This window comes from Rhinolophus sinicus, chromosome 1 (assembly GCF_057876585.1).
Source record: "Rhinolophus sinicus isolate RSI-liver-muscle chromosome 1, RSI-T2T, whole genome shotgun sequence".
Classification (NCBI taxonomy): Eukaryota; Metazoa; Chordata; class Mammalia; order Chiroptera; family Rhinolophidae; genus Rhinolophus; species Rhinolophus sinicus.
In genome coordinates, this window is record NC_142501.1 from 85,668,815 (window position 1) to 85,691,787 (window position 22,973).

At 37.2% G+C, this 22,973-nt stretch overlaps 1 long non-coding RNA gene across 6 annotated transcripts in view; it reads right to left on the bottom strand.

The window, feature by feature from the left end:
* LOC109452868 (uncharacterized) overlaps window positions 1–22,973 on the bottom strand; it is a 92,585-nt gene that overhangs the window by 40,574 nt on the left and 29,038 nt on the right. For 4 of the 6 annotated variants that reach the window (XR_016022469.1, XR_016022466.1, XR_016022471.1 and 1 more), the window contains 2 exons: window positions 11,493–11,616; window positions 4,908–11,270 (listed from right to left, as the gene is read on the bottom strand). This is a non-coding gene — a long non-coding RNA (uncharacterized LOC109452868). Of the gene's footprint in view, window positions 1–4,907; window positions 11,271–11,492; window positions 11,617–22,973 lie in introns of those variants that run through there. The other 2 variants (XR_016022468.1, XR_016022467.1) reach the window with 2 other exon arrangements.

Below are 22,973 nucleotides of genomic sequence, written 5' to 3' on the forward strand. Positions count from 1 at the left end.
ATAAGATTGCTCAAGTAACTTAGTGAGAACTTCAACAATGATATACTAAGCATAAAAAATCACATAGAAAAAATAAAAAAAAGAACTAGTCAGAAGTAAAGAATATAATAACTGAAATGAAGAATGCACTGGAAGGAATCATCAGCAGACTAGATGAAGCAGAATATTGAATCAGTGATTTGGATGACAAGGATGTAGAAAACACCCAATCAGAATAGCAAAAAGGATAGAGAATCAAAAAATAAATAAATAAAAATGAGGATATATTAAGGGACCTCTGGGAAACTTCAAGCGTAACAACATTCACATCATAGAGGTTGCAGAAGGAGGAGAGAAAGCAAGGGATTGAGAACATATTTGAAGAAATAATGACTGAAAATTTTCCTAACCTGGTGAAGGAAATAGACATACAAACCCAGAAAGAACAGAAAGTCCGAAACAAGATGAACCCAAACAGGCCCACACCAAGACTCATTATAATTAAAATGGCAGAAGTTAAGACAAAGAGAGAATCCTAAAAGCAGCAAAGGAAAGGCAGCTAGTAATTTATAAGGGGGCTCCCATAAGACTGTCAGCTGATTTCTCAACAGAAATTTTGCAGGCCACAGGGATTGGCATGAAATATTCAAAGTGATGAAAAAACAAGGACCTACAGCCAAGTATACTGTACACAGCAAGACTATCATTTAAAATCAAAGGACAGATAAGGAGCTTCCCAGACAAAAAAAAAATAAAAAAAGAAGCTAAGGGAGTTCATCACCACCAAAACAGTATTACAAGGAATGTTAGAGGGACTTCTTTAAGATGGAAAAAAAATAAAAAATATGAATAATAAAATGGCAATAACTACTATCAATAATTGCTTTCAATGTAAGTGGACTAAATTCTCCAATCAAAAACATAGGGTGGATGAATGGATAAGAAAACAAAACCCTTACATATGCTGCCTACAATAGACTCACTTCAGATTGAAAGACACAGAGAGACTGAAAGTAAAGGGATGGAAAAAGTTATTTCGCGAAAATAGAAACAAACAAACAAACAAACAAACAAACAAAAAAGCTGGGTAGCAATACTTATTCCAGACAAGATAGGTTTTGAAACAAAGGCTATAACAAGAGACAAAGAAAGACCCAGTAATCCCACTTCTTGGTATTTATATGAAGAAACCCAAAACGCTACTTCAAGAGGATGTGTGCATCGGTATGTTCATTGCAGCATTGTTTACAATGGCCAAGATGTTGGAGGCAGCCTGGATGTCCATCAACAGAATGGATAAAGAGTACGTGATACACACGAGGTGTGAAAAAAAAAATACAGTGAATGTTTAAGTTAAAAAAAAAAAAAACTATTACAGTAAAAGACACATTGCCATTAACCCCCCCCTAAAAATACTCCCCTCGCTTTGAACACACTTATCCCATCATTCTTGCCACTTTCTGAAGCAGTTCTGGAAGTCCTCTTTCATGAGTGTCTTTAGTTGCGCTGTGTGGCTGCCTCAATGTCCTGAATCATTTTGACTTTGGGGAAGAGCCAGAAGTGACATGCTGCCAGATCTGGTGAAAAAGGTGGATGAGAACACACCATAATGTTTTTATTTGACAGAAATTGCCATACTGGAAGCAATGTGTGACACGAAACATTGTCATGATACAGGATGAAGTAAAGACCCTCATGACAGGGGACTTCCAGAACTGCTTCAGAAAGTGGCAAGAGCGATGGAAGTGAGGGGGATTAATGGTTATGTGTCTTCTACTGTAATAATTTCTTTTAACTTAAACATTCACTGTATCTTTTGATCACACCTCTGTCTGTACAATGGAATACTGCTTGACCAGAAAAGGAAATGGGTTCTTGCCATCTGTGGTGGCATGGATGGATTGGAGGGTATTGTGCTGAATGGAGTATGTCAGACAGTGAAAGACAGATGCACTATGATTTTGCTTATATGTGAAATCTAAAGAACAAAATAAACAAACAGAACAGAAACAGACTCATAGATACAGGGAACATATTGATGATTGCTAGGAGGGAGAGGGTCGGGGTGGGTCATGGGTGAAAAATCGGAAAAAATTAAGTACAAATTTGTTGTTACAAAGTAGTCATGGGAATGCAAAATAAAACACAGGGAATATAATCAACAATATGGTAATGACTATATACAGTGCCAAGTGAGTACTAGACAGACAAGGTATCATTTCTTAAGTTATATAAATGTCTATCCACTATGTTGTACACCTGAAATTAATATAAAATAATACTGAATGTCAACTGCAAATGAAAAATTAAAAAGAGGGGGAAGGTGAAGGGTAATAAGTGGTCCAAATTTCCAGGTGTAAAACAAGTCATGGGGATGTAATGTCCAAGGTCTGACAATTAAGTTTGAGACCTTGTTGCAATGATATTGCTAACTTTTTCTGATATCAGAGGGATTATTTATTATGAATCTGTATCAACTGAACAAACAGTTAACCAAGTTTACTATTTGGAAGTGCTGAAAAGGCTGCGTGAAAAGTTAGATGAAAATGACCTGCACTTTTTGCCAAGAATCATGGCTCTTGCATCACAACAATGCACCAGCTCACATGGCACTGTCTGTGAGGGAGTTTTTAGTCAGTAAACAAATAACTGTATTGGAACACCCTCCCTAATCATCTTATCGGGCCCCCAATGACTTCTTCCTTTACCCAAAGATAAAGAAACTATTAAAAGGAAGACTTTTTGATGACATTCAGGACATCAAGGGTAATATAACAAAAGCTCTGATGATAAAAGAGTTCCAAAATTGCTCTGAAGGGTGGACTCGGCACTGGCTTCGGTACATAGCTTCCCAAGGGGAGTACTTGGAAGGTGACCATAGTGATATTCAGCAATGAGGTATGTAGAACGTTTTCTAGGATTAGTTCACAAACTTAAGTGTCAATAATATTGTGATAGCATGGTATGGTGTCAGATGGTTGCTGAATTTATCATGGTGATCACTTCTTTAAATATAAATGTTGAATAACTATTGTGTACACCTGAAACTAATATAATATTGTATGTCAACCATATTTTTAATGAAAATATTTAAAAATGAAAATAGCCAACAGATATTTACTCAAAAGTGCAAAAGCCCAATCTGAGAATAGCAATTGAAACTGACAGGCGTTTCTCCCACTCTAATAAAAAATGAATGCAAGAAGCCTACAGTGAGAACAGAAGGGACTAGAAATAGTTCGGTCCCAATACATTTATGAAACTGACCGTCCAGTTTTCCCTTCCAGAATAGAACTTGGCCCAGACTCCTGAGAGTGGATTCAGAATTGATTAGGATAAGGACAATAGAGACAAAGGAAAGAGAAATCCAGAGCCAGGAAAAGTCAGAAAGCAAACATTTAATTTTTTAACACTTCATGGAAACAAAAGAGGGAGCTCTGTCAAGGTATCAATGCTACCCTGAACCATGCCTCCTAAATATTCAGAAACTTGTTTCACATAAAAATGAGTAACAAATCAGTTACTGTATGACAAAAAAAACAGAAAAGAAAAAAGAGTAGAATGACATCACTTCAGACAATGAAAGCACATCAGAAACATGTTCACAGAATACACCAAGATTATAGTCTTTAATTTCAAAATAATTTAAAAGGTGTTAAGGGAAAGAATCTGAAAGATATTAAAACATTTTTAAAAATAAAATTTTATTTTAATTTTAGAAATGAGAAGACAGAATTCAGAGCATTAAAAATACAAGAAAAATATTTCAGAAATTAAGTCTTTATTAGAAAGAACACAAGATAATAAATGTACAAATAATATCTTAAGAGAAATAGATAGATGTTGCAAAGAATAAGAATTTTTAAAATGAAAAGGAAGTTAAAAGAGCTAGAAACAATTCAAGAAAACGAACAAATTGAAGGCAGAGGAGATCCAACACATAGATAACAGCAAGTCTTCATAATGAAATCAAAGTGAGGGAAGAAAACATACTAAAAATCATAATTGAAGGAAATTTTTCTGAAATTAAAAGAAAAAAAAGAATTTAAATTACATATTGAAACAGTACACCATGTATCTGAGAATATTCATCCAGAACAACCAACACCAAGACATAATTTAGTAAAATTAATGGAGTTTTAAAAATGTTGGGGGGGGGGGTAAAAATCCTTTAGGCATCTAGGCAAAAGTAATATGCAATTTATATAACAAACACAGTTAGGTTATCATCAGACTTTATAACACTTTATGCCAGACAAAATTGGAATAACATATATAAGGCATTCAAAGAAAATAAATGTGAACCAAGGATTTTATATTCAGCAAAACTGACCTTTAAGTATAAAAAGCACAGACAAATGACTACCAGCATTCAAGAATTCAGGAAATATTTATCTCGTTTTCTCTCTGAGGAGTCTACTAGAGAACAAGCTTTAGACAAACAAGATGACTACAGAGACATTGACATAACATCTGCTCATGAGCATTAAGCAAATAATTATGTGTCAACCTAAGACTGAATAATGACTAAAAGGGAGTGTATGGTATGTAATGGCTATCTGACAATGTAGATACAGTACAACTATTAAAACCAGGGAGAAAATGAGGAGACCCTACACACAGAAACATTTCAGCTGTTCTCAATTAACGTATTTGTATTTTTCTGAGCCTTGTATTAATCTGAGATAAAGTCAACAGTAATTATGGGATATTTGAATTTTATTCTACCCTCTGCCCTTGACAACTAGGATTTTCCAATGTGAGAGACTAAATACAAAAGGGGTTAAATTAAAGACCTATAGTCCTGAATTTGAATTGAAAATATCAATATTAACAAAGAGATATTTTATGTTTAAAATGTATGTTTTTTCCTTCCTTCCTTCCTTCCTTCCTTCCTTCCTTCCTTCCTTCCTTCCTTCCTTCCTTCCTTCCTTCATTCCTTCTTTCCATTTTAAAATATTAAGGCTATGAGAACCCTGTAAATTAAGTGAATCCAGTCCACTCATTATATAGATAGGAAAATTGAGGTTCAGAAACTAATCAATTAGCCTAAAAACACAGATACTTAATGTCTGACACTGGAGCTCAAGCCCATGGCTCCCAGCCCTAGCCCCTCTAGCACACTGCTACTCAAAGTATATCCCATGGACCAGCGGCATCAGTGTCCCCCGGGAGCTTGATAGGCCTGCAGAATCTCAAATCCTATCTCAGGTCTACTGGATCAAAATCTGGATTTTAACAAGATCCCCAGTTAATTCATATGTGTATTAAAATTGGAGAAGCTTTAGGCTTCCTAATAAATCATTAATAGATGAAAACCTAAAATTGTTTAGTGAGGAGACTGCTCCTTTGGATATCTTAGCACTGAAACCATTTTTTTTTTCTACATACCTCTTACTAATTCATTTAACAAATCTCCTCTGAGTATTTACTCTGTCTAAGGCATTGTAGAAACATCAAGAGCAGGTCCTTGCCCTCCCGGAGATCACACTCCAAAAGGGAGTCAAAGGCCCTTCCTCCCTTCCCACATCTTCCTTCCTTCCTTTGTGTCTTCTTTCTGGTTTTCGCTTACCCAACCTCCTCCCATTCCTCATCATAATGATTTCATGATTACAATATAATTTTGGAAGTTGTTGTTTTAAGAGCAAAGTATTTTATTCATTTGAAATTTGAATTTCAGAACAGTGATTTAAGATGTTGAAAAAAATTTATTTGGCTCACTTCCAAGCAGCTTACATTATAATATCGACATAACCCTAAAACTCTGTGTAAAGAAGCTAAAGCACTCTGAACACTTTAGGGAGGAATATAGTATAGGTTAGTCATATGCTTAATGAATTAGTTAATTAATTAATTAAGTTTGCTTGTGTGTTTTTTTCTTAATGCGTCTTTTCCCTAGGAAAAGCTGAGATACTGAAATAAAAATACAATAAGATTATATTTATCTTCCTCAAATATTTAGAGCCAGTACATCTACATCTAAAAGAAGACGTTTATTTTCTCAAAGGAAATTTTTCAATATCAACCGATTAATTTTATTCAAGAACTTTGTGTAAAACAGAGACAAACAGAAATCCAGGAAATTAACTATTTTCTGATAAGTATTATGTAAGATGGAGTTCTTACATTAAACAATTGGATGACAAGTGATGGTTATGCGATGCTACTCAATTCCTTTGTGGCTTGTATGGCTGGCATTTTAAAAGCCAATGATTGAAAGCATTATACCTTTCTCTCTCTCTTTTCCGTTTTTACACTCCCTCATAGTTCTATAAAGCTCTGAGCTCATTTCATTCTCCTTTCCTTCCCTCATCGTCTCTGTCTTCAAAGATATTCCATAATGATTCTGCTTTTCAAGATCAGGACTGCTTGAACTTTGGCTGAGTGTAATGAAATTTCAATCTTTCATCCAATGGCAACTACATCCTCTTTCTGCTCTCTTGGTGTAGTCAGAATAGCAACTGCCCAGCGTGAACAATAGGACTACTTTTCGGTTGTAAGGGATTGGCTGCTGCTGAACAGCAGTGCATAGAAACAATCCTTGGCAATCCCATGGGTGACATTTCTCATTCCTTATCACCCATGCTGCACACAGCCGGAACTTGATAAGACACCCAGAAAGAAGATAATGGCTGCTATCAAGCTGTCTAGGTAGAAATAATAATAATAATCTGTTTATGGGAAAGCAGCTGTCCTATTGTTTTGGATGTCATGAAATCCCAGAGTCAGATCCTCTCTCCCATGCCAGCTCCAAACCCATTCCCCATGCCAATCTAATCACGTTGGAGTTTTAATGATGGGCATTTTTTTTTCATGATCGTTTGATACAATAGACAAGGATGAATGTAAATATGCTATAATCATATTCAGTCACAGGATGTATTTAAAGACTGGAGCAGAGGCATTTTACAGGAAGATGTGGAGGTTGGGAGGACTTTGTAATGAATATAGGAACGTCCAGTATCCCTTTTAAAAATATGCACAAAACCCAGAATTGCTGCAAACGAAAAGTCCAGTGATTATTCCATTCTGAAATCTTAAATCCCAAAATTTCAAAACTAGATCTCAGTTCCTCAAAGTGAAACTTCAAAGGATTGTGATGTTGTGGTTGCCAACAATACCATCAGTCATGGCATCTCTATTCAGTGCTTGTCTTTTGTCCTAAACAGAATAACCCAAGGCTCAGAAACATCCTGACTTTTTTTTAAATTAAATTTATTAGGGTGACAATGGTTAGCAAAATTACATAGGTTTCAAGGGTACAATTCTATAATACAACATCTATAATCACATTGCGTGCTCACCACCAGAGTCAGTTCTCCTTCCATCACCATGTATTTGACCCCCTTTACCCTCTTCTGACTTTAAGGTCATTGTTTCCTTCCCTTTGTGCCAGATTGCTGGCTGGGACTGGATAGGTGCGGTGGTCACTTTATTTCCCAGTTTTCTGATAGAGCACTACCTCTATCACAGTCATCTTCATGTAGGGTTGTCTGTGAATGCTGCTTTCCTTTCTTTATCTGCCTCCCTATGTCTGGTGACAGAACTAGGCAGCTATGACCTTCACGATGAAACAGTACAATTGAAGAGAACCAATTATATCAGTTGTTTTCTCTCCATGTAATATTAAGACATAGCCAAAGCCTTCATTTTCACTTCTAGGGCTGGTAGATACCTTCATCCTACCATTACAGTGAGCAGAGGAACTGAGTTAACTTTGTCTCTCTTTTCTGTGGTTTCCATGACAATCATCATCACCTGTAATTCACCCAGGCTAAGACCATTTTCTCCCTGTGTCCCCTTTTAGTAAGGCATGGTAATGCCATGAAGAATAAAGGAGACACAGATATGGACAGGGCAAATAGAATTGAAGAATTACCCACTGCCAAGTTCCTTTATTGTGCATCATAGAATTACTCTGTAAGCCAAAGGTCTGTTTGCCTCTGAGTAAGTCCACGTCTCTTCCTATTCAACAAGCACACCCAACTGAATCTCTCTCTCTCTCTCTCTCTCTCTCTCTCTCTCTCTCTCTCTCTCTCTCTCTCTCTCTGTCTCTCTCTCTCTCTCTGTCTCTCTGTCTCTGTCTCTCTGTCTCTCTGTCTCTCTGTCTCTCTCTCTCTCTCTCATCCCATTCCACAGAGGCATGGCTTAAGTACCACTTTCTTTGTGGGGCCTTCCTCTATCCAATTTCTCCTGCCCTCCAACAGAATTAGTTAATTGTGGTATTTTGTATATAGCTGTATTACAGTCTTTCCATTCACATACTTTTCTTGCAACCAGAATGTGAATTCCAAGAAATTAAGTAAATGGCTTTTTTTATTTTTTATTCATCTTTAGGAAGGTAATTCATCATAATGAATAAGGTTTTGTATCAAACAGATCTGGATGTAAATCTTACTTCTGACATTAACCGTCCTTTGCCTTTGAGTTTCCTGGGACACAATTTACTAATATGTAATATGTAATATGGATACTGGAGTGCTCCAAAGAATTTCAGAAGAAAGTTATTAGTCTATGTTTTACAGACTACAGGAAAGCCTGTGACTGCATCAACCATGCAAAGCTACGGGCTGCCCTGAAAGGAATGGTGCGCCTCAGCCCTAGATTGTCCTGATGTGTATGTACTGTGCACCAGAAGCCACAGTCAGGACAGAGTCTGGAGAGTCAGAATGGTTTCCTGTAGGCAAAGGTGTCAGACAAGGGTGCTTTTTATTGCCCTAATTTGTATGAACATATCATGTGAAAAACTGGGCTAGACTCAGAGGTAAAAGGGGTGAAAATTGGTGGAAGAAATGGAATACTACTCTGCCATAAGAAAAGATGAAATAGTGCCATTTGTGACAACATGGATGGATCTTGAAATTATTATGCTAAGCAAAATAAGTCAGACAGAAAAAGTTGAGAACCATATGACTTCATTGATATGTGGGCTATAAAGCTGAAAACAACAAAGGACCAAGACATACAAAGAAACAAAAACTCATAGACACAGACAATAATTTAGTGGTTACCAGCGGGTAAGAGGGGAGGGGAATGGTAGATGAGGGTAAAAGGGATCAAATATATGGTGATGAGAGGATAACTGACTATGGGTGGTGAACACACAATGTGATACATAGATGATGTAATACAGAATTGTATACCTGAAACCTATGTAAATTTACTAACCATTGTCATCCCAATAAACTTTTAAAAAATAAAATAAGAAATATTAATAACAAGATATGCAGATGACACCATCTTATAGGCAGAAAGTAGCAATGATTTGAAATGATTTCTAATGAAAGTAAAAGAAGAAAGCACCAAAGCAGGGCTGTATTTGAACATCAAGAAGACAAAAATCTTAACTACAGAAGAAATACAGAACTTTACCATAGAAAATAAAGATATCAAAATTGTTAAAGATTTTGCTTACCCTGGTTCAGTCATCAATTTAAATGGAGACTGCAGCTAAGATATAAAGAGAAGGCTGATACTCAGGAGGGCAGCAATGGAAGAATTAGGAAAGATCATTAAGAGCAAAGATGTGCCATTAGAGACCAAAGCTAAGATCATCCACAACCTCATATTCCCAATTACTATGTACAGATACAAAAGCTTGACAGTAAAGAAGTCTGAGAGGAGAAAAAAAGGGATTCATGTGAAATATGGTGCTGGAGGAGCGCTCTGTGGATACCAGGGACCGCCAGAAAGACAAACAAGTGCGTCCCAGAGCAAATGAAGCCCGAAATATCACTAAAGGCAAAAATGACAAAACTGAAGCTGTCCTACTTCAGGCACATCACGAGAAGGCAGGTTCCTTTGGAAAAGACAATAATGCTGGAAAGAATAGCATTCAGCAGGAAAAGAGGAAGACCAAATATGAGATGGACTGACTCAGGTAAAAGAAGCCATAGGCTGAGTCTACAGGAGCTGAGCAGGGCTGTGAGGACAGGACAGTGTGGACACCACTCAATCATAAGGTTGCAAGGAGTCGGAGCCAACTCAATGGCACATAACACAAACAAAATGAGGATTTCATACAGGTTTTTAAAAAAAAATTAAGTGAATTAAAATTTGTGTAGGTAAAATGTTTAACATAATACTGACATGCAATAAGCTCTCAATAAATGGTACCTATTGTTGTGATTGTGATTAACTTGGTGTCCCCAGCCACCTGATAGTAGATGATCAATAATTATGTATTAAAGAGTAAAGTAAAAGAACACTACACACACACACACACACACACACACACACACACACACACACCATCATCCTCTCACTATAAATTGCATCGCTCTCTGATTATCTGAGCTCTCAAAATGGAACACAGTCTGCTGACCTACAGGGTATATAACAGGAGGAAAAACTGATCCTAGGAGCATTTGCAGGAATTCTCCTTTCTAGCAGCTTTACTGTAAAGGTGGTCTCAAGGAACCCACAGGTATTCATTCTTCTGTGCGTGCTGAATTTGCCCCTTTTCTTGTGACATCTAGCTGAAAACACAGGAGGGGAGATAGCAAGAGCACTGTACCTTTCACCCATGACCAGCAGCCTACAAAGGGAAAAGCAGAGGTAATCAAGTGTATGTTCGCTTGCCAGAATGAGTCACAGCAGAATTCAGGAAGCGAGGAGACGTGGCCTTGAACTTGCACTTCCGTCTCATAATAGCCCTTTTTTGCGTCAGTCATTATAAATCCCCTGGTCTTGCACACCATGAGTGACTTAAAATCCTGGAAGTGTCTAGATTCAGACTTGGTGTTTCCCCCATAAGACACGAAAGGGGTTAATGTCTGGCCAGTAATCAAAGTCTGGCAGCTCCTACTGCACACATAATGGGTATTGTTGTTCCTGAGAGTTTGTCTGTTTTTTCTGGCAGCCTTTGCGATTTGGAACCGATTCTACAACAGAAAAGGAAAAAGTCAGTCCGCTTTTTTTAAACACACATGCAACAAAACAAGGCTGGTCATAGAATTGTTGTTTTGCTAGATTTCCAGGAAAGTCATTGGCTTCCTATTCAGAGAAGATGAATTATCAACTTAAAATACCTTTATCTCAAAAGGAATTAATTAATATATGTACGTAAGACACACATAATACCCTGAGGCGGCTGCCTTCTCTCAGATATGAAGCAACACATTACAACTATATGAGCTGATACATGAACTGTAGCTGGCCCATCCATCTGCATAGAAAATCCATTTGCATGACGTTATTAATGGGCTCACTCGTCAACCTTCCCAGGTCACTTGCAATCTCAGGACCTGTCCGTTACTCCCATCTGATGGGCCCCCGCAAGGTGCTCTCATCTGAAACGACATGAATGTGTCTAAGTTACCAATCCAACAAAATCTTATTACAAAACACTAGATTGTATTCCAGTGGGAAGAGCCAGAGATTTTTTTATTTTAATTTCCAGTATATCATAAACGAACACTTTTGTATAAACCAAAATCACACAGTTGGACAGCAACAGAGCATCAAATTGTTATAGAAGGTTCTAAACACTTACTCTTATTTTCCGTACTTACCTTGTCATGGATCAGTAGTAAACAGGGTGTGGACCACACTGGTCCACGGAGCACACTTTGCTGAACTTAGATTTAGTTGTAGTGTTGATTGACCACATTCTAGATCAAGGTTCACAAACTTTTTCTGTAAAGAGCCAGAGAGTAAATATTTCAGGCTTTGGAAACCATATAGTCTCTTGTAACTACTCAGTTCTGTTGTTGTAGTGACAAAGAGTCTTAGACAATAAAAAAAATAAATAAAAATGAATGAGCATGGCTACATTCCAATAAAATTGTTTGTACAGAAGCAGGTTGAAGGCTGGATTTGGCTGTAGTTTCCCAAACCCTGGATGATGATAATGATGATGATGATATCTAACATTTATTGACCACCTATCACATGTCAGGCCCTTTCTATCCTTCCACTATAGCCATCAAAACACCGTTTTGATTTTACAGATAATAAAAATGTGACATCAAGAAATTCTTTCAGTTTATTCTGAAAATAAGTGTACAGTCCTGGACCAAAACCACCGTCCCTGGGCTCACACTATACTACATATGTAATGAGTGGGGTGTCTTTTTCACTATGAGTGGGAAACTTAGTGTCAGCTTGGTCATTTTTTTTCCTTTCTCATCTCCCCACCCATCGTTTACCTCCGCAGTACCAAGAGCTTGGTGTTCAGTCATGCTCTAGCTGATGGAATCAGGGCCAGGCAGGGAGAGCTTATGACAACCATGCTCATCCAAGCAGTCACTTAGTCAACATGTGTGTGCTGAGTGATCATTCTGTGTCATACAGTGTTCTAAGCAGGGAGCTGTAGCAGTGAACAAAATACATAAGATCCTGCTCTTAAAAAGCTTACATTCTAGTAAGGGGTGGTAGATGATGAGCAAAGAAATGTGTATCCTATTGAGGGGCAGGTGAGTCAAGCTTTAAAGAAAAAAAAACAAAGAAAGAGGATAGAGAGTGACGAGGAGAGGTCTCTCTTTTATCTAGCTGTACTCTTCCTCACCAACTAAGATATGTAAACTCCAAACATATCTACTAGGTATAAACATATTATGTTTATAGGATTCTGTCTCATATTTTTACCAGTTCTTTTCCCCATGGCCATATGGGAAAGGACACTGAGGAAGAAACTAGTCCATTCATTTATGCTGCAAATATTTATTGAGTGGCTACTTTGTGCCAGGTGCTGGTTTAAGAACAAAGAATTCCACAGTGAGAGAAACAGAAAAAGATCCTTACTGTCATGGGCATCTGTTATGGCCAAGGGAGTTAGGGAATAAACACAAAAAAAAAACATAGTAAACACATGTTAGAAGGTGATAAGTAAATAGAGTGAAGAAAGGCATAGTGAGATAAGAAGGCCTGGAGTGTGCAGGGGAAGGGGCCAGGTTGAAATTTTAATAGTCAAACGACTTTCCCTCAGTAGGGCAATATGTGACTAAAACAATGCCTATCTGAACAGCAAGACTTGGTTTTCAGTTCACCCATTACTATAGTCAGAGTGTCATCAATTAAAAGAAAACACAGGATGTTTTGCGTTGAGTGTTCTATTTAAGTCCATAGAAAGAAATGTTATTCTTTCAAAGTCATTTTTGCCCTTCCCTTTTCCTTGCTTCAGAGAAAATATTAAGGGGCTGGTAGCTGAAACAATGTCGGGATGGGAGAGGGGAAAGGAAGGAAAAACTAAGGGCCAGCATTCACGCAGGGTAACTGTTTTAACAAGGATGTAGCTGCGACCCAGCCCTCCTGGGTCCCAAGACAGCCTTGGGAAGGAACCCACAAAAACAGAGCTGGCAGACACTGAGCATTTTCCGTTAAGTGTCGCGTTCACTTTTTTGAAAAATAATGAGATGTTAACATAGATTTGAAATTTAATCAGATCCAACTTGGGAACACAGTGTTTTCCTGCAAATGTGAAATACTTCTAAGCTTTTAGGAAAATATCATCCATATAAAGGCTAACTACTGTTTTATATATACAACTGCCATTTTTCATTGGTTTTCAGAAAAGAGAAAAATATGATAATAAAAGGAAACATTGCCTCAAAGACTTCTATTTTCTTGTGAATGTTAATTGTTTTTGAGGGTATTTGTTTTATAACTCTAACAAACTAGGAAGAGTGCTTGCAAGCTTAAGGCAAGGATTAGAGGATTTCAGTTCATAAATCATAAAAAACAGACATAAGTGAAATCTATTTCATGATAATAACAGTATTAATTTAAGAGAGCTCAACAAAGTATTTAAAATACTATGTACTTAGTGCTGGGAATGCCAATTATCAGTAATTCTGCCTAAAATCAAAAGGGATTCAAAATCAAGTCTGCTTGCCTGAAAAACATGTGCTAGTAACCACCACGCTGTGTTACCTGCAATACAGTACTGTGAGCTCAGATGTATTGTGTTAGGAACTTCTATTGTTAGCATTTTGCTAAGTCTTCTATGGAACGGATTTTAGTAAATTCTTACCATGCCCATGGGAGAGAAACATTATTCCCATTTCACAGATGAGAAGACTGGCTCAGAATGTGAAGTACTGTACTAAAGGGAATACAACTAATAAGGCTGGATTCTAATCCATATCTCTCTGATTCTAAAATTAGCACTCTAGCCAAAACTTTCTCCCTCTTATTTTTTTTCTACACTTCTCTTTTCCTCCCATAGTCTCTTCCATGGGTATGTACTTCTTTTACAATTGAAAAAAAAAATTATTTGGAAAATATTTGTTATATATTCACGACATTTAGTTTATCACCAATTAGTTTATTGGGAAAACCTCAGAAAAAGAAAAAAGTCCTCTGGGGTGGCACAGAGGCAAATTCCATTGAGCGTCCGTGTTTGGAGGCTGGGCCTTTCCTGCAAGCTTGATATTTTCCCTGTGTGCATATATTTAAATGTCTAAACATGTGTTTAGACACACAATTCTATTATTAAACATCCAGAATAATAAAACAAATGCATTGGAGGGAGACATATTTATTTACTCTATTAAAAGATTTTTTACATTAAAATATAAATCTCTGTTGCATGTGTTTGGAAAGTAAATTGCCTGAAACTGTGAAATAACTCCGCCCCCCCCCCCCCCCCAGAATAAAGTCTTCTGGGGTGTTAGAGACAGGCTGGGTCCTGGGAATCACTATTCCCTTCTTTGGACAAATCAAGCTCTTTTTCACATGACAAGTCATCCCACAATTTATTGGTCAAACGAGGGATAGAAAATCCCTCCTCACCAATCCATTCCCTACCCCCACCCTGAGAATTCTCTTAAGGCCACTAATTTTTTTCTAACCCAGACAGGACAGACAGACTGAGGAACTAATTAAACATGGGTAATTATGGCAAAGGGGAAATGTCACAAATGGGGAGGAGGTCTAACAGATATTCTGATAATCCCCTCAAATAACTACTGGCCCAAACATCTTAAATGGATTTCCATTTATACAAATTAAATATATGCATTTTTTAAAATCACACATATCAACCATAGACAGATCCACCTAAGCAGTAATCTTGAACATTTGTATCAGTGAAAGAGAACATTGGACTATGGGTGTCAAGTTCAGTGTGTATTAGAAGCACTCAGACTGATTTTTCAACTTATACAATTTGAGCACCACAGCTGAAAATTCTGATTCAGTGGATCTGGGGGGATCCAGGCATCAACATCTTAACAAGTACTCCCCTTACACCTGCCCACCATCATACACACATACATAAACATGAATCTGAAGCCTGCCTAATTCTGAAAAGTACTGGGATACTTAATGAAAAATGGTACATAATCCCCCCAGATTAGGGAAAGTGAAGAAGACATTCCATAGGAGAACCTCCAGGCAAGTAATCGCACCAGACTTTTCCAAGATGCTGACTGGAAAAGCCTTTATAAAGAGAATCAAGGCTGGGCAGCTCTTTAACATAATGTATTTGGTTTAAAAGTAAAAGGGTCACTAGTATTCATCTCTTGAACCCCTTTTGTCACTCACAAACCTTGGCCCTATTTTTGTACAACATTACCCATTGTAATTTCTGACACAGAATTTTAGGTAAAGATCAATAGGTGCTTCTAAGAAAAGCAAAAAAATGAAAAGATTATCCCTTACCAGAGCTCATTAAACCAATGAACTCCTATGCACTGCCAGCTCAGTCCACCATAACAAAATACCACAGTCTGGGTGGCTTAAACAACAATAATTTATTTCTCACAGTTTTAGAGGCTGGGAAGTCCAAAATCAAGGTGCCAGTCCATTCGGTTCCTGGTAAGGGCTCTCTTTCTGGATTGCAGATGGCTGCCTCTCACTGTGTCCTTACATGGGAGGAAGGGAGGGAGGAATAGAGGGAGGGAGGGAGGGAGGGAGGGAGAGAGAGAGAGAGAGAGAGAGAGAGAGAGAGAGAGAGAGAGAGAGGTCCGGTATCTCTTTCTCTTCTTATAAGGACACTAATCCCATCATGGGGACCCCATGAACCCCTTTAAACCTAATTATCTCCCAAAGGCTTCACCTCCAAATATCATAACTTTGGGGGATATAAAATTTTAGAGGAATACAAACATTCAGTCCCCAATATGCACAAGGATAAATTTTATATCCTTCAGAGGAGAGGCTATGAACAACAGCCCACATATGGAGATGTCAGGTCGTCGTTTCCTTCAAATGAGTCATTCAGGAATGTCAACTGATTTGAGAGACAGTAAATCAATCTTATTTCTAAAGTAAAGATGATGATGTCAGCTTCCACCATATCAATAATCAAGTATTTGCACAAACGTAGCAATAGCAAAGAATGAAATTCAAGAATCTAGCACTCAAGTTGTTTACTTAGTAATAATTGTTTGGTTAGTGATATAGACCATTCAAAGCGAAGCAGTAAAGAATGCATGAAGTTATCCAACCACCTTTTAATTCTCTAATCCTACCCATGAATTATCCACTGTACTTCATATAATTTTCTCTGGGAAGATATGTAATGTTTCCTATTTCATTTCTTTCTCTTACTTCAGATACCCTATATGGCATATTTTACAAAAGTGTTGTACAGCCTGGTAAACTTGGAAGACATTTCTATTTTGACTTGCCAGAGATAGGACAGTTTTCTTCTCCTCCTGTATTTCCATTGGTTGGTACTTAAAGAGGCTGATAAAATAGTGCATATTCTGTCATTTTATCATCTGCTTGCTCCCCTCCAGCCATCACTGGGAAGATTTTGAGCACAGACGTACTATCAGATCTGTACTCCTGGAAATGAAGAGTTTGTGCAGTGAATAGCAGTTACATTCTAATTATATTAATTCAAACTGCAATTTCTTTGAAATATAAAGAACTTGCTGTCAGGGTGGTGTGGACAATGGAGGCTGAGCATGTCAACGACGTGACAAATGCCTGAACAGAGTGCCAGATGTATTGTTGCCCAGGATTCTTTTCTGAGAGCAAATTCAGCAAGCACCATCAGTGTCAACTCTGGAGTAAGGAATTGGTTCATTTGTTATCTTTCCAAGTTGCAGGTACATCTGCCAGAAAAGTCTGCCAACAAATGAACTGATAATTAAAATCATTTCCATGGTCGGAGGAGTGATACGAAAATTATTTCTCTTTTTCTTTCTTCCTTCCTTCCTTTCTTCTTTTCTTTCCCTTCCTTCCTTCCTTCCTTCCTTCCTTCCTTCCTTCCTTCCTTCCTTCCTTCCTTCCTTCCTTCCTTCCTTTCTTTCCTTCTTTCTTTCTTTCTTTTCCTATGTTAGGAAAAAACTATGGTGAATATTGATATTGATTTGTTTGGGCAATACTAGAATTGTGGGACTCACTAATACCTCACAGCTCACTTCAGTGCTTAAACATCTTTACTGGGATTTGTCCACTAAGTTTTTCCCACTGGATGCTAAAGTTCTGAGTGCTGTATCCTCCTTTGTCTTATTAAAGTTCTTTGCAAATGTTAGTAAAACCTAACATGGGTCAAATACACCTAATAATATTGCTCAATTCACATTCAAAAAAAGGTATATTGTGTCTTCCCTATGCCAGTTACTGTGCTAGAATAAGTAATAAATAATGGTGATAGATTTTTTAAATGGTAAAATTTATATATATATATATATATATACACACACACACACACACACACACACACACACACACACACATACACACACACACACTGGGGTGCCAAAAAAGGTATACAAGTGGACACTTTGGTCAACATTGCTCAAGCAGTAGTTCTCTGTAATCAGAACTTTAATCACCTCTTGAAATTGCAGAAGTCAAATGTGACTTGTATCCATCTTTTGTTATCTGTATATATTGAGTATTACAATTTTACTAGTTTTTTTCCTTTCTTAAATTGTGTATACATTTTTTGGCATCATGTACATGTATATGTATATGTATATGTATATGTGTATATCGGATGCCCCTAGTAGTTACTCAACAAATTATCATTATCACTACCACAAAATCAGTTAGTATTTACTATGAGCAATCGAAGCACTTCATATATAGTCACTTATTTTATCCCTATAAGCCAATGCTGTTTTATTTCTATTGCACTGATGGAGAACCTAAGGCACAGAGAAGGGACTTGGGCAATCAGACACAACTGGAAAGTCCCAGAACTGGAGCTTTGACCCAAGCAGTCTGAACCTCAAGCCCTCAAGCTTAACCACTTCATAATAATGCCACATCATACCATAGAAGTAAATTAACTGCAATTATTTCCCCAGACTATGCAGTAGCCTATCAATTAATCAACTTAGTTTTTATTACTCATTTGCTTACTCTGTTTTTCTTTTCTTCCTGCCTCCTTCCTTCTTTTTTCCTGCTCTTATGTCTATATAAATAGCAGCTTCTGTTTTTGTAGCAATAAAGCAAGGTTTTCTACTATCCTCGGAGACTAAGGAGAATCTTTATAGGAGTTAGTAAATGAAAGAGTGTTTTAAGACAAAATTTTAAATCACCTTAAGGATTACTTTCTTCCAATTAAGACACCAAATTAATGTAGATTCATAGACATTGGTGACCTAGAAGTTTATCATCAAGTTTATATATATATATATATATATATATATATATATATATATATATATATATGTATGTATATATAGATATACATATGTATGTATATATAGATATACATATATATGTATATCTATATATACATGCATATATACGACAGTGCATTGAAACACATCAATTATGTTTAAATACATGAATTCTTAGTGATATTACAATAAAATAAAAATGACTTACGTTCACTTTAGAGGATACCAGAGAGAAGCAACTCACTATTCTGCATACTGGTAGATAAAGGGAAATAATTTATCCTGGGTTTTTTATATGAACTTTTCTTCACCTCCCCAGAGACAATGAGGGGGGGATTTCTCCTCATAGAAGTATACCGGGAAATAAATGAAAAAGAAATCATTGACCAATATATACCATTATATATTTTTCAAAAGCTATGGGATATACAACACTAAGAGTGAACCCTAATGTAAACTATGGACTCTGACGGATAATGACCAGTCAGTGTAGGTTCATTCATTGTGACAATGTACTGCTCTGTCTGTGCGGGGTGTTGAAAGTGGAAGAGGTTGGGATGCCAAGACGGGGTGGGCAGAGACATACGGGAACTCTTGTGCTTTCCACTCAATTTTGCTGTGAATATAAAGTGGCTCTAAAAACAAATAAGACCTATTCTTTTTAAATGATAAAATAAGGATATCACAACTTTGCAATAGCTGAAATACGCATGGATCCAAGCAAAAAGTCCTCAATCTACATTACACACACACATGCATTTCCACTTATGGAACCATATACCATAACTTAGGGCTTAGTCTTGCCCAAAACATGGAACTAGAGTCTGATAAAATCTCTAGCTCTAACTGTATATGCATAGGAAGTACAAGGAACAAGAGGACACATACACTGGAAAACACCTCAGGAAATGCAATCAAGAAAATTCAGACTGTTAGAAAATCTTCAGGGAAAATAATCCCATATCTTCACCAAAAATTAAAAGAAAAGAAAAAATTAGAGAGGAAGAGGGGACCTACAGATTGAAAGAGATCTTAAAGGCACATCAGACAATCACAATGTATGGACTTGTTTGGATCTGGATTCAAACAGACTGTTTAGAAAAGATTGTAAGACAATTGGGGATAGGTAAACACTGACTGCCTATTTGATATTAGGAGTTAGTGTTAATGTTTTCAGGTGTAGTAAATGTATTGCGGTTATTTTGGATTAAAGAACCTTATCTCTTAGAGACACATTGCAAGATATGCAGATGAAATGACATGATGTCTGGGATTTGCTTCAAAATAATGGGGTGCAGCAGATGTTCATGAAGAAGGCTGACCCAGTACGGGGATGTAAAATAAACACAGAGAGAATTTCATTACACTATTTTATCTTCTTTCACATATGTTTGAAATGTTGTATAAGAAAAGTTTGTATAACTTACAAATTTACTTACCTTGCCTTAACCTCAGTGTTCTCATTTGTAAAATAGAAATAACATCTACAGAAGAGATAATACCTCCTTACAGGCTTTTCTGAAAAATTGCATAGGGTATTTAAAGCACCTGGCACACAGTAGATATTAGATATTTTTAGGGACTCATTTTGATCCACTTATTACTGAATCGACTGGTCTAAGCTCAGTGCAGTTTTCACGCTGTCCCCAGAGTATAATAAGGCTGGGGGAGGTGAGGAAGGGACAGGAAGGGCCTATGTCCTCAGCTGCCACCTTTTTGGGCACCGCAGATATGCTGGTTGGAGTTGTTGGCATTTTTTTATTTCAATCTTGTACCAAATTACTATTTTTAGCTTTGCTGATCCTGGAACACGTGTAGATAACTTGGTTTTGCTAAGTATTTATTCAATTCTCAGCAACTCCAGGTGCAGGAAGAGAGGGTACAAATATATCAGATCTCTTTAAGCCATTTACTCTGGCTCCGCCCTGACTTCCACAGGCAGTTTTCTTTTATAAAATACCAAAAGTATCAAATTATATACAAAACTAAGTAATTCTAAACCCACCAATTTCGCCGACTCATTCCGAGTCTCCATGATCATTCTCCTTTTGCTGTGCATCCCTGTCGTACTTATCCTCACAACCCCTGTGAGACCGAAGTTTAAAGGGAAAAAAAAAATTACAGAAGTAAAGCACAGGGGCCCCGTGGCCGGAAAAGATTAGATTTCACAGAGGCACGGTCTGCTCTCAGAGATGATAAGCCCCAAGTAGGAATCCTTCTGGTTGGTTTTTCAATGGCTGAGTTTTGTTTTTTTTACTTTCTGGGTCCTGCTGGAGACTTGAGTTTGTCAAGAGCTGAATCTGGACTTTCTCCAGCTCATGGCTGCATGTCAATTCATCTGATTTCTAATAAAGCCAATTTTTATTTTTCTAACTTGCTTCCAATTTTCAAATGTAGCTCCAAAGAAAACAGAAAGTAATTAAAATGTCAACACTTCCCTGAAAAGGAACATAAACTCTCTTCGGATTTTTTTCAAATGTTGGTTTTCTCTGGAAACGTTGCTTTTCTCCAAGGCACAGGCCCCTGCATGGCAACCAGCAGCCCCTAGAGCACAGCTGGTCAACGGGCAGCACACACCAATCCCCCTCTGTCCATTACCTTGTTTGCATTTCTCCTTCTCCCTGGCCATTTCCCAAATGGAGAGATCCTATAAATGAAGTACTTAAGTCTGTCTCTTATAATGGACTAATATCTACTCCATTGTAATATATCCAAATTTTATGCCATATGAAATAAGCTCCAGCAGTAATAAGCTATCTGATCTAATGTGAAAAAAGTAATGTGGAAACTAACAGCTTATTATTCAGTGTGATGCAATAAATTAACTGAGCACCACTTTGCATAATGGGAGCCTGATTATTCCCTTTATTTCCATCTGGGTTGGATTGGATGGATTATTTCTTCAGAGTTAATCGGGTTTATGCGAAACTACTTCTTTTTTAAATGTATTACATTAAAGGATGAAATAGGGAGAGAAAAATATGCTCCATTATTTTGAGATTTTGTGTTTCGTAGGGTTAGTTCTTCAAAAGAGATCCCACGCAAGAGGAAAATGTTGTGACCACCGGCCCAAAAACTGCCTTGCTGAAGATGTTCTATCTGAGAGAGACAAATATGCGTCTCCCACCCCAGACCCTCTCCTATACTTTTTCCCCATAGATTCCTGCCATTTCCTTGACTGGATATTGCAAAGTACTTGTAGTGAAACGCTTGATTCCTTCTTTCTAGTATCTCCTCAGCCCTGGCATCTCTCCTCCCCACGCCCAATTACTTAGCACTCTGGTGCATATATCAGGCTGACCAGCACCGCTGGTCAGTGAGTGCAGAGGCTTCACCCAGGACCACAGCCCCATCCCCACCAAAAACCTCCAAGATCTATCAAAATGTATCAAAACGCATGCCAATAATAATGGCTGCCACAAATGGTCAAAAACATCATTTTTGAGAATTAAGCATGAACCAAACGTCTCCTTAATCCTCATAGAAACCTTGTAAGATCAGTATTAGCTTATTAGCAAAATAATAACTGTGTTTCTGCACTAGTTAGTGCCAAGAGCAAAACAACTCAAAGCAAGTGTTCTATTAGCAGTGAGGCTGGACCTTTGCATTAATAATCATGTAGATGGAGATATTTTTACAATACTTAAGATAAATATGTAGTCTACCAATTCTGCTTTTTACAGACACATTTGCATTTTTTTTTTCTGGATTCTAAACTGCTTGAGGCCAGGACATTTATTTTCTACATAAGAGGACATCTGTGTGGTATGGTGTTTGAGTCAGAGAATTTTAGGTTTTAATTTTGGCTCTACTCATAAGTAACTGTATAGCCAGCTCGTTTGTTTAACTCAAAAGTAAGTAAATATACTACACTGAGTTGCTGGAAGGGTTAAATGAAATAAACTATATAAACACATAGCACAGAAAATGTAATCAATAAATTCTAGTTTTCTCTCTTCATACCCATCTCACCTGAAGTATCTAAACGCCAGATTTTCATGCATGGAGATATTCTATCGACGTGTCATACTACACAAAAGTGTTGTGACTGAGAGATATCCTGATTGAAATCCTCTTGCATTGCTTTCTCCTACAATTATTCACTGACACCCGTTTACACATCTTACCAAAATGATTTTTTAAAATAATTTTAATTCCAAAACGTGGAGCAATAACGTAAATAAAGTAACTGGCATTCATTTCTACATCACTTTTCTTCTAAAGCCTCCTTGTTTTCTTCACTTCTTTATCCCAGGTTGTGACAGTAAATGTTGTAATAATATAAGAAAGCTTCAGATCATGATCAAGGACATATAATTTTAAACTTTTACCTCCTCACTTCTCTGACATGAAACTCATTTCATATGATGGGGGAAAGAACTAAATAAAATAGCAAGAGGAGAATTGTTAATCTTTCAAAAATTTAAGGACAAATTAGAGAAAAAGATGAATGATGATCTTGTGCAC